The sequence below is a fragment of the Medicago sativa genome, chromosome 4, assembly GCF_051527215.1.
Source record: "Medicago sativa cultivar Bolivia chromosome 4, Bolivia_mono, whole genome shotgun sequence".
In the NCBI taxonomy this organism is placed as follows: Eukaryota; Viridiplantae; Streptophyta; class Magnoliopsida; order Fabales; family Fabaceae; genus Medicago; species Medicago sativa.
In genome coordinates this window covers 49525383-49537913 of record NC_140752.1, presented here as the reverse complement: position 1 = coordinate 49537913, position 12531 = coordinate 49525383, and the positions used below count along the sequence as shown (strand labels likewise).

Genomic DNA, 12531 nt, shown 5'->3' with positions numbered 1-12531 from the left:
TAGTTAAAACCACCTTCTAACCGTCAAGCTAGTGACTCTAAACAAGCGCTTCGTGGGAGGCAACCCACGCATTTAATTGCTTTATTTTGTTTGTTTTCCTTTGTTTTAAGTGTTTTGTAGGTAATTGTCCGAGTATGATTCGAGAAAAATTGAAAATTTTGAACCCCCTATGTCCAGAAGGTTGGCACGACCCGTGCTAAGGTTGGCACAGCCGTGCCAGATGATTCAACCAAAACCATGCCAAAACTCCAGTAAGTTGGCACGGCCCGTACCAATAGGTGGCACGGCCGTGCCCGATCCCTGCACCTCCTATAACACAAAATTTTTCTTCTTCTTCCTTCATTCTCAAACACCAACCTCTCTCTACCTTCAAACTTCTCTCTAAAACCTCCATAACCATCAAACCTCAAACCTTCATATCTCCATCAAAACTCCACCAAACCAATTCAATTCTTCTACAAATCAATCACAAACTTCACTCAAAAACAACTTTCACCACCCAAACTCATAATTCATCAAAACCCTATTCAATCAAAACCTAACCTAAAAACCACAAATTCACAACCAATCTTCATAACCAAACCCATAAACCTTACTAAACACAAACCCTACCCTTCACCAAAACTGAAAAGTCAACCCAAGGTCAAAGGAATGGCTTCAAGGAGAAGTGGCAAGGAACCAGCAAGATCTCAAGGAGGACCTCCCTCAAAGAAGCAAGCACAAGTCAAGAATCATGGGATCAAGTTTAAGGACAACTCACAAAGGGATAGGTATAAACTTCTAATCTTTAAACCCTTGCATCCTTCTCGTTATCCTGATCCCAATACTTTGGATGTGCTAGAGCTTTTTGATGATGTTTCTAGGTTGATAGGAAAATTAGGTTGGTCTGATTTGCTGAAACCTATGCGGGGTTATGAAAATTTCACTTATGAATTTTTAAGCTCAATTGTTTTCACTAAAGATAAGTTGGATTTTGATAACCCTAACCATAGAGTTGTTTTCCGGTTGATGAATATTGATTATGACATGTCATTTCAGCACTTTTGTGAGGCCTTAGATTTTGCAAATGAAGGATATATTCATGATCATTGGGATCCTAGCCTAAAACCGGATAACTATGACCCAGCTGCTTTTTGGACACGTATCACCGGCGTTTCCAACTATGTTCCTAGAGCCAACAAAGCTAGAAACATCCACAACCCCGTACTTAGGTACCTCCAAAGGGTAATGGCTTGCACTATTTGGGGTAGAACCGAGCTAGGAAATACTAGAACCGATGAGTTGTTCATGTTATGGGCAATGCTCAACAACCACCCCGTCAACACATGTTTCTATTTGATTGATTACCTAGACTTCTTAGGTAATAAACCAGCCGGTAAGGGAGACATAGTAGTGGGTGGCATCATTACATACATAGCTAGGTGTTTTGGAGTAGGTGAAGATGAGGGAATCAAACCAATTGAGGGAAACAATAGACTCAACATAGATACCCTCATTGCTATGAACTTCATTAAACAACGTCCACCCCTCCATTACCAACTCAAGCTAAATGTGCCTATCTTGTTTTTACTTCCTAACCCATCTCGGACTACCACCGAGGTGGAAGAAAATTGGTTGTATGTTGATGATGTGCAGGTTCTAGAGCAGCAAGATGGATGAAGGAGACGGTGCTAACTTGCACCATGACATGGGATAAGGTGCTAACTTGCACCAAGAGGGGCACCATGGCCATGAAACCGGTGGACTTGATGAACAACAAAGATGGGCATGGATTCACAATGAGATCGAGAGGATGAGCACCGAGCAACAAAGGCAAGGTGTTGAGTTATCTGGGCTTCGAAACAATGTCCAAAGAGGCAACCGTGTGAACAATGAAAACAATGAAATGCTTCGACGGATGATGCAAAACCTCCAACTTCAAGGTCCTCCTTATGGACCTCAATAAATTGTGAGATTTCCTCTTCCTCTCTTCCCTTCTCTTCTCTCTCTCTCTCTACTACTCTTCTTCTACTCCTTCTTTCTTCTTCTTCTACTTCTTCTTCTCTTTTAATTTCTTTTCTTTTGAATCATTGAGGACAATGCTTCCCCTAAGTGTGTGTGTGTGTGTGGGGGGGGGGGGGGGGGGGGGCTAATAAAGTGTCTATAGTCGTAGTGTCCAAACTCCCTTGAACTTTATTCTTTTGTTTTGTTTTTATAGTGAAAGGCATGACTAGTAGCTTGTTTTTAATGTAAAAAAATTGGCATGAAAATTTTTGTTTTGTCTCTTCTTTAGGTTGCTTCTTGTACATGAAAGTAGTTTCTTGTGTTTCTTATGATCTTGCTATACCCATGTCTTGTTTTATTGTGAAAATCTCCAATGAGAAAAGCACCCGGTTGCAATCTTTGAGCAAGTGTATGAATAGGTATTTTAAGGAACACGTTCTATCTTTAGTGTTAACTTAGACCCTTTAAAGTCTTTAGAGTAAAAGTAGTATAAGTTTGTGTGGGAAATTAATCAATTGTGCCTTATTGTTATATTCTTAAATTGTTAAAGTTATAATGGGGCGGGAGAATGACACCAACATGTGGGGGAAAGGACAATCCCTAACTTCCTAATTGTGACGGTGACTCCCTAATTTGAACTTATAATGAAACAAACTCATCCATGCTAGGGGGAAAGGACAATTACATCCAAAAAGACTTCCTACGCGGAGATGAAACAAATAAAATTTTGCAGCACTGCTTAGGGTGATTTTGAATCTAGGGGGAAAGGACAATTACATCCGAGAAGACTTCCTACGAGGATAGATAGCCCCTAAGCATCTGCAGCCCCTTGTGCTTAATTGTTAATCTAATTTGATATTAACTTAAATTCCCATCACTCTTATATGAAATGAAGAAAGGACTTTTTTTTCGGTTACTTTACCATTAAGGATAGAACCTATTCCTCATAATATCTGTCTTATACAGGAGCAAGAAAAGGGTTGGACTGCACACACACACTCACTTGAGACTTGATGTTGGGTAGAATAGGTTCATGAGAAGTATTTGAAATTGTAATTAGTGTACTTGAAGCAAAGCCTTTCTTTTGAGACATGTGTTCTTAATATTGCCATGAATAAATCTTTTGTTGCTGCTATGTCTATTGCCTTTTACTTGAGGACAAACAAGGATTCAAGTGTGGGGGAGTTTGATGAGTCATAGATTAGTCTATTTTAATGCTTTATTTAGTTTAGTTTTAAATAAGATTTGATTTAATTATATTGCATTTTATTTCCTTTTAGAATATTTTACTTTAAATTGTCTTTTATTTTATTTTAGGAATGAATATATGGTGGAAGGTGCCTTGGAGCGAAAGAAAGAGGACTGGAGCAAATACAGCGCAAGAATACGAAGATACGGGACAAAAATATGTTCCCTCATACTCAGAAGCTTGGCACGGTCCGTGCCAACATGTGGCACGGCCGTGCCCGTCCCCAGATCCTGTTTTGCTGCTTTTTCTTCGGGCCCAAGTTAACCTGTTGCAGCTTTACCGTTTTATCCCTTTAGTTGCTTAGTTTCTAAGTCGATTGTAAAGCTATAAATAGAGTAGCTCTCCACCATAAACATTCACCTTTTACCTTGTTTATTTCAAGTATTATTTCAATAAAAAGTCTTTATTTTCCTTTTACTTTCTTTGCAATTTATTTTACTGTTTTTCTCTCTTCTTCCCCCATGTCTACGATGAACATGAGTGAGTAGACTTCTTCGTCTTGGGATTGTTGGGGAGTCTAATGACTCAATCCTAAACAAAACAAGCCTAAACCCTAATTTCTATGTAACCCTAATTTCTAATCTAGATTCACCGTCTTAACGTGGATTAACAATTATCAAACTGTGGAAGCGAAAGCGGAGGGTTTGATAATCGTTAATCCATCATCTCAAACATCAATTCATAAAGCGAGAGCGGAGTCTTGATGTTGGAACAAGTGAATCTAGACAATAATTGCAAAACAGTGAAATAGTCTTTGCAATTATTGAGACAGAGTAGTTTCAATCCTCTATGCATCTTCTAGTAATCATGTCAGCGAAATAGTCTTGGTTGCTAGAAGTAAACTCTCACCGGACTTTCATCGGAAAGGTGAGGGGCTAAGTGAAACCGGTCTTTAGAAATTAGTGTGTAAACCATGAAATTAGATGTTTAGGTCTTGTCTAGTGAAGGATTTGTCATTATGATGAACCAATGATCCCGAGGCTTTTTATTAATATTGTTTTTACCTTCAGCAATCAAAACCCCTTTTTATTAAACTTTCTCTCCCTCTAATCATTCACTAAAGGTTAATTAAGTTGAACAACTCCCTAGCGGAACGATACTTTTACTTACTACTATTACTTCGATAGGCCGTGCACTTGCGGTTTGGCTCTATCAATAAACATGATTTATTCAAGTGTCAGTAGGTTCAATTGATTTGGTTATTTATTTTTTTCTAACTGTTGTTTCGTTTTTCATTGTATTGTGGTAGAACATTGTCTGCAATAATCCAACTCAGTCAGTGAAACTTGAGAAGATGACTTCTTCCGCTGAATGCTTGAAATCAGTTCCCATTCCTATGGTATGTTAACATTATTTTTTCAAAAGATTTTAATTTATGTATAGGATAGCAGAGGAATGCATGTGTAGGATAGGTAAGCAAAAATAGGATGAGGTCTCCTGATGGAAGTAATATCATGTTTAGAATTGAAATAAAGTTGGGCTATTATCTAGGCTTAGATGGAAAAGTGCTTATAATTTGTTTGAATGGCGTGACACCGAACTTTCACGCCGCTCCTTATGTTAGCTACACTAATGAGGACTAAAATGATTAAAATTCAAATCTGAATTTTTCCATGATGCATAGTTTAATTTCTGCATGTTTTTAGTGAGTAGTCATTGCCTTAATATTTGATTCGGATGAGTTCGATTAGCATGATTTATTCAAGTGGCAGTAGGTTCAATTGATTTGGTTATATATTTTTTTCCGACTGCTGTTTCGTTTTCCATTATATTGTGATAGAACATTGTCTACGATAACCCAACTCAGTCAGTGAAACTTGAAAAGATGACTTCTTTCGCTGAATGCTTGAAATCAGTTCCCATTCCTTTGGTATGTCAACATTATTCTTTCAAATGATTTTAATCTATGTATAGGATAGCATAGGAATGCATGTGTAGGATATGTAAGCAAAAATAGGATGAGGTCTCTTAATGGAAGTAATATCATGCTAAGAATTGAAATAAAGATCGGTTGTTCTCTAGACTTAGATGGCAGTAGATTTTTTTTTACTGTGATGGAATGTATTTTAGCAATATGTTAGCATAGCTTTATACTTAATGTTATTAAGTTTTGAAAGAAATAAGTTTATAGAGAGCAATTTTCTTAATAAGATATACTTTATGTTTTCTATATAAAATAACTATATTTTTTTAATTCGTGTATCAAGTGTTAAAGTGACATATATTTTATGACTGATGAAATATTATATGATTAAAATACAAATAAATCTGGTCATTGAATTCTGCATTAGTAATTATAAAGTGCTTTAGCTCAAAATGTACCAAAGCATAAGAAAACACAAAAGTTAGGAATGCAAATCTAATAGCTTATACTACATGATTAGGATCAATGGTGGTAGAGAAATAAATAGAAAGGATTTTACCATCTGTTTGTTTCAGTTGTGTGATACTAATCTTTCATGCCACTTCTACTTCCATATTCTACCCTAGGTTTCTTTTCATTTCAACAGGAATCTTTCTCTGCGTGCGGTGAAAATGGTTTGGATCAGGTTGGGAGCTGCACTCCTGCGAAACGTTTATTTGCTGAGAAATGTGAAGGCAATGTTGCATCTGATGATTGTAATCCAACGTAGTTGTCTTCCATTGTCTGTGTTTGGTTACACGGCGAGAATGCTCAAACGCGAGTCCCATTCATGAAACGCTATTTCAACGTGTTTGGTTTTCCACCAACACCTTACCGCCGCCGTACGGTTTCCTCTTCAAAATCGATTCTAAGAGAAGCTGCTCTCCCTAGCTTTTAGAAATCGAGTCTATCTAACGCGGATTACACAACACCCATTTGTCTATTTTACCATTGAATCATTCACATACCTTTTAATATTTGACAGATCCCTTCCTTAACAGATCTCTGTTACTCCATCTCAGTGTTGATTGTTGCCTGCGTTTTTTTTGCTGTAATTTTTTATTTTATTTTTGTGTGTTGCAGAAAACTCAAGGAAGAAGACACAGGTTTTTTTTTTATCGGTGTTTTTTTGTTGTGAAGTATTTGTGTTTCTTGCTGTATGAATGCCCGTAAAAAAACCTTTCTTAATTAAATGCCTGTATGATTTTTGAAGCCCAATAATTTTACTATTGCTGTATAGATTTTATTAAAATTGTATTAAATTTAATAAAGTAACATAAAATTAAATAACTAACTAAAAATGAAAATGACATTTGTAGAAATTTTAAATGAAATATATTTTAAATGCACACAAATACAAAAACCCATTTTGGTCATTTACACAACCAAAATCAATTTTGACACAAAATAGTCAAACAACATTTTTCATGTAAATCACTTCTATCGTAAAGGTGTCCAAACATAAATCATGTTTCACTCAACTCACTTTTAATCAAAATCAATTCTACAAAATCAATTCTATCAAAATCAATTATTTCCACCGCACAACCAAACACACTGGCTAAACGCATTAAGAAGGAGTGATCAGTTCTGTTGGAACACTAGTTAATTCTAGTGAAGAAAATTGGAAAGAAAAACACTATGGAAAAAAACTAGTGTGTGGGTGTGACTTAAAAATGTCCCACATTGAAGGGTCACCCCAACTAGTAAGTGTTTATATATGGGAAAAGTGACCTCCAAGGGTGTGCCCTTGGGGTACCCAATTTTGTGAACGGGTGAACGCTTAAAAAAATTGATATATATTTTTTTTGTCACTTGAAAATGTTAAATTAATTAATTAATTAATTTAATCATTATCCGTAAGCGCTACGCGTAACAAATAAATTTGTTACGATCCGACCCGATCCAAAAGCATATCCAGAAACTTCCGGATATATCCAATTAAGAAACAAAACGCGTTTGCTTAAGGATTAAGCAGACTTAATCCCCAAGTCACTCGTTTTTTGTTACAAACTCTCCCTATAAAAGGAGAGCTCACCCCATTTGATTCTTCACACCAAAAATTCACAGTCGATGCTTCCTGTGTTTTTTCCTCTCTTCTCCCTCCGACTTGTTTTTAACAAGTTTCTTCTGCTTCTACTCCTTTCTGTCCCTTCGGTATTAAGAGTGTTCTTAAGACCATAGTCCCTTGGTCTTAAGTTCATAGTCCCTTCGATAATATATGATTCTTCGGAATATAGAGTACTATTAAGATCATATTAAAGAATGATCTTAACAGTATATATATATTATTTTAAAGAGAAATGGTGGTATCACCATATTTGAGTGGTCGTAGTGCCATATTCATGTTTTGGAGAAGTTAGAATGGTGGTAACACCATATTTGAGTGGTCTCAGCACCATAATAGAATGGTAATAATACCATATTAATTTGAAGGTTTCGAATAGAGCGGTTACGTACCGTATCGAGTGGCTTCGATCAAACGATTGAGCCATATTTTGAGGGTGTAATTCTCGAACGATTTTTCTACTGTGCAGTAGTTAATCGAACAGTTGTAGCTGGGCTTGTTTTATCCTGGAGGCGGCGTGGTTGATAGTCTACCTTGCACAAATTTGGGTAGTGCCACGAAACGTCTTAAAGAGAGCGACCAGGTCGTGACTCAACCTAGTAACAACTTCGGTAGATGATAGAATTTGGAAATTCAAATTTAACAGTTTGGAAATCCAAAAACAACAATTTTAAGACGTTTCTATATGCTATGTCTACCGAAGAAGTTACATATTGAGGTTAAGTTGTCCCTAAATACATTAAGGATAAATCAAGCTATAGATTTACATCTTTCGAATGAAACGATGAAGTGATTGTTGTTTCAATCAACAACACTAAAAATTTATTTGATGAAAACAATAATTTGTTACAAAACAAATTATTAGTTACTAAAAATTTATTTGATGAAAACAATAATTTGTTACAAAACAAATTATTTGTTACAGAAAAAACAAATTTAGTTTGTTACAAAACATAAAAAAATTGTTTGGAGCAGAAAATAAAATAATGCAAGGCTGTTATTTTGTTATGGTGAATTCTAAAAGTATTTTGTTTAAACATTGATATCACGTACTGGTTTTCAAATCTTTAACAAGAATTGATAAACATATGCATCGATCGCTTTAAATAATCCAAACTTATAAATATGCAATAAGGAAAATAAATGGAATTGTGAAATTCTATTTATGTTTAAGAAAGAATCTGAATTTCAGATTTCTATTGAATAAGACTGAGTTGACTCAGACTTAAAGAGAGACTTGTGTACCATGCACTCTTGTGAAAAAGATTGCACTTTGATGGTATGTTAAAAAATTAAATTCTCCTTCTATGTTATTAGTTGTGTGATTTTAATATTTGACATATCAAAATTGATCACGAACAAGTGTTTAAATTTTAAAACTTGAGTAACTTGGACTTAATTCCAAAGTTATATAATTAAACAATTTTATTTATTGCAGTCAAGATATATGAATCAAAAGTTCATATAAATTAGAATTTAGAGGATATGAATCTCTAAACATAATGATATGTGTTAATTTGATGACACATAAATTAGAAATGATAAAATGATATTTTTATCATATTTATTGATGACTGTGAACTTTGGGAAAATAAAATTGATATGCTTAAATGTTCAATTTTTTATAACGAAAATTGAAATTTATAGAATACCCAAGTCTAAGAACAAAAATTCTAATTAAGAAATTTTTGAAGAAAAGACAATCCAACTTGTCTTATTTTTGAACTTGGGATTGTCTGAACTATACTTAGATTCTGGACCCCAAGAGAGTTGAACTCACTAGTAGAGCCTATGAATATGTATTCATCGGGTATGCGATAAATAACGAAACATATAGGTTTTATGACCTAAATGTTAAAGTGATCATAGAATTTAAAAGATGTCGAATTCTATGTAAATATTTACCCCTTTAACTAAAGAATAGTGGGGGCACTAGTGGGGGCTCTAATGGGAGCACGACATTAGTGGGGGCAAAATAAATTTCCCTTTAAAAATTAAGAACTAGTGGGGGCACTATATCTAATCACATTCATGTAATTAGAAATAGTTATGAAAACATCATACAAGATGTTATAGAACCTCAAGGAGGTAAGAAAGCTAAAATTGCTAAAGAGTATGAACTTGGTTTATACATTGGAAGAAGATTCATTAAGCCTTAAAGAAGTTATATCCTTAATGGATGCTGAATTATGGCAAGGAACAATAAATGATGAAATGGATTTTCTAGAGTCTAACAAAACATGAAACTTAGTTGACTTGTCTCATAGTTGCAAAACCAATCGGTTGTATTTGGATTTTTGAAAAAAAAGGAACTAAAACCTGATGGTATGGTTGATGAATACAAGGCTTTCCTTGTAGTCAAAGGTTTTAGACAAAGAGAAAAATATAGACTTCTTCGACATTCATTCACCAATCACGAAAATCATATCCATAAGAGTACTAGTCCCTTTAGCCGCCATTTATAACTTGATAGTACTCCAAATGGATGTGAAAGTTGTCTTTTTATGGTGAACTAGAAGAACAAGTCTATATGGAACAACCTGAAAAATTTTGCAATTCATGGACAAGAAAACAAGGTCTGTAAGTTAGATAATTATTTGAATGGTCTAAAATAAACTCCTGAGAAATGACATGAAAAATTTGACATTCTAATGCTATCGAATGAGTATAAAGTGAATGAAAGTGACAAATAATATTTGCACGATCATATGTCTCTATGAAGACGACTTGCTCATATTTGATTTAAAGATTCATGTTATGAATTATGTGAAATCATTGTTTATCAACAACATTGATAAGAAAGACCTAAATAAAAATTGAAGTAATTCTTGGTTTCAAGATTACTAGATCAGAAAAGATAACTTTTTTTTTTGATAAATCTCACAAAGTTGAGAAGATCTTAAAGAAATGTAATTATTTCACCGTAAACTTGCAATCACATATTATGATCCAAGTGTAAGAACACTTGAGATGGAAAAACAGAATATACGAGCATCATTGGCAGCACTTAGGTATGCCACTGAATGTATTAGATCCGACATTGTCGATGTCGTGAAACTCTTGTGCAAGTTTACTAGTAGACGGATGAGAAGCATTGCCATGCTATAGAAAGAGTCATGAGGTGCCTTAAAAGACTATGACTCTAAGATTACTTCACTAGGAGTAACATATTGTACTTAAATGGTACAAGATATAGAATTGAACATCTTTCAGATGAATATTTAGTGACTAGTGTTTGCACATTGAGCATCACTAGAGGAGTTGTTTGTTAAAACAAATGATATTGACTCAGTCCACTATGGAATGAATCTGAGATGAGAACACTAGAGAAAACTAGTGAAGAAGCAAGTTGGCTAAGATCCTTGCTAGCTGAGATCCCTCTATGGGAAAAACCGTTACCTGCTGTGTTAATTCATTGCGATAGTACCGCGGCTATTGCAAAGATTAAGAATCGTTATTACAATGGTAAGAGACGACAGATAAGGCGAAAACATAGCACGATTAGAGAGTGTATCTCTAAATGGAGCGGTTAGAGTTGATTTTGTACGTACGAATGAAAACTTAGCTGATCCTTTGACGAAAGGACTTAATAGAGAGAAAGTCCAAGAAACATCCAGTAGGATGGGACTAATGCCTATAGCCCACAAGTGATGGTAACCCGACCTACATGACTGGAGATCCCAAGAAATAGGTTCAATGGGTAAAAACAAGTCATGAAGTGGTAGAACATGCAACGAGAGAAAGAATATAGAAAGCATGATCCTGCAGCGAAAGAAGGATGAGGTAATAGTAACTCTTAATGAGATCTATACTCTATGTTGAGTGGGGTACACAGCTACAGGAGTACCCTTGATAGACTCACCTATACGAATGTGGAACTTAGGCCAGTCCTATGGAATTTCGAGGCAGAATTCCTAGAGCATTCGTTAAAACCGGGATACACGTGCAGGGCCTTAAAACGCACGGGCTTTTAGAATACACCTATGAAAAGGTTTGTGTGTGGATTCTATGTCTGAGATAGAGTTCAATGCTGTAAGCAACTCTTGTTAAATCAGAATATCTTCCACTATGCTAAGGTTCAAGTTGTTGGCGACACCTTTGTATATTAGCAAATCTTATGGAAATGTTTTACGTTATTTCTCGAAACCATTTTGAAGTCAAGTGGGGGATTGTTGGAACACTAGTTAATTCTAGTGAAGAAAATTGGAAAGAAAAACACTATGGAAAAAAACTAGTGTGTGGGTGTGACTTAAAAATGTCCCACATTGAAGGGTCACCCCAACTAGTAAGTGTTTATATATGGGAAAAGTGACCTCCAAGGGTGTGCCCTTGGGGTACCCAATTTTGTGAACGGGTGAACGCTTAAAAAAATTGATATATATTTTTTTTGTCACTTGAAAATGTTAAATTAATTAATTAATTAATTTAATCATTATCCGTAAGCGCTACGCGTAACAAATAAATTTGTTACGATCCGACCCGATCCAAAAGCATATCCAGAAACTTCCGGATATATCCAATTAAGAAACAAAACGCGTTTGCTTAAGGATTAAGCAGACTTAATCCCCAAGTCACTCGTTTTTTGTTACAAACTCTCCCTATAAAAGGAGAGCTCACCCCATTTGATTCTTCACACCAAAAATTCACAGTCGATGCTTCCTGTGTTTTTTCCTCTCTTCTCCCTCCGACTTGTTTTTAACAAGTTTCTTCTGCTTCTACTCCTTTCTGTCCCTTCGGTATTAAGAGTGTTCTTAAGACCATAGTCCCTTGGTCTTAAGTTCATAGTCCCTTCGATAATATATGATTCTTCGGAATATAGAGTACTATTAAGATCATATTAAAGAATGATCTTAACAGTATATATATATTATTTTAAAGAGAAATGGTGGTATCACCATATTTGAGTGGTCGTAGTGCCATATTCATGTTTTGGAGAAGTTAGAATGGTGGTAACACCATATTTGAGTGGTCTCAGCACCATAATAGAATGATAATAATACCATATTAATTTGAAGGTTTCGAATAGAGCGGTTACGTACCGTATCGAGTGGCTTCGATCAAACGATTGAGCCATATTTTGAGGGTGTAATTCTCGAACGATTTTTCTACTGTGCAGTAGTTAATCGAACAGTTGTAGCTGGGCTTGTTTTATCCTGGAGGCGGCGTGGTTGATAGTCTACCTTGCACAAATTTGGGTAGTGCCACGAAACGTCTTAAAGAGAGCGACCTGGTCGTGACTCAACCTAGTAACAACTTCGGTAGATGATAGAATTTGGAAATTCAAATTTAACAGTTTGGAAATCCAAAAACAACAAGTTCTATCTTTGG

At 35.3% G+C, this 12531-nt stretch overlaps 1 pseudogene; it reads left to right on the top strand.

The window, feature by feature from the left end:
* LOC146929568 (uncharacterized) overlaps positions 1-5865 on the top strand; it is a 38898-nt pseudogene extending 33033 nt beyond the window's left edge.
* Positions 5866-12531: the final 6666 nt, after the last annotated feature.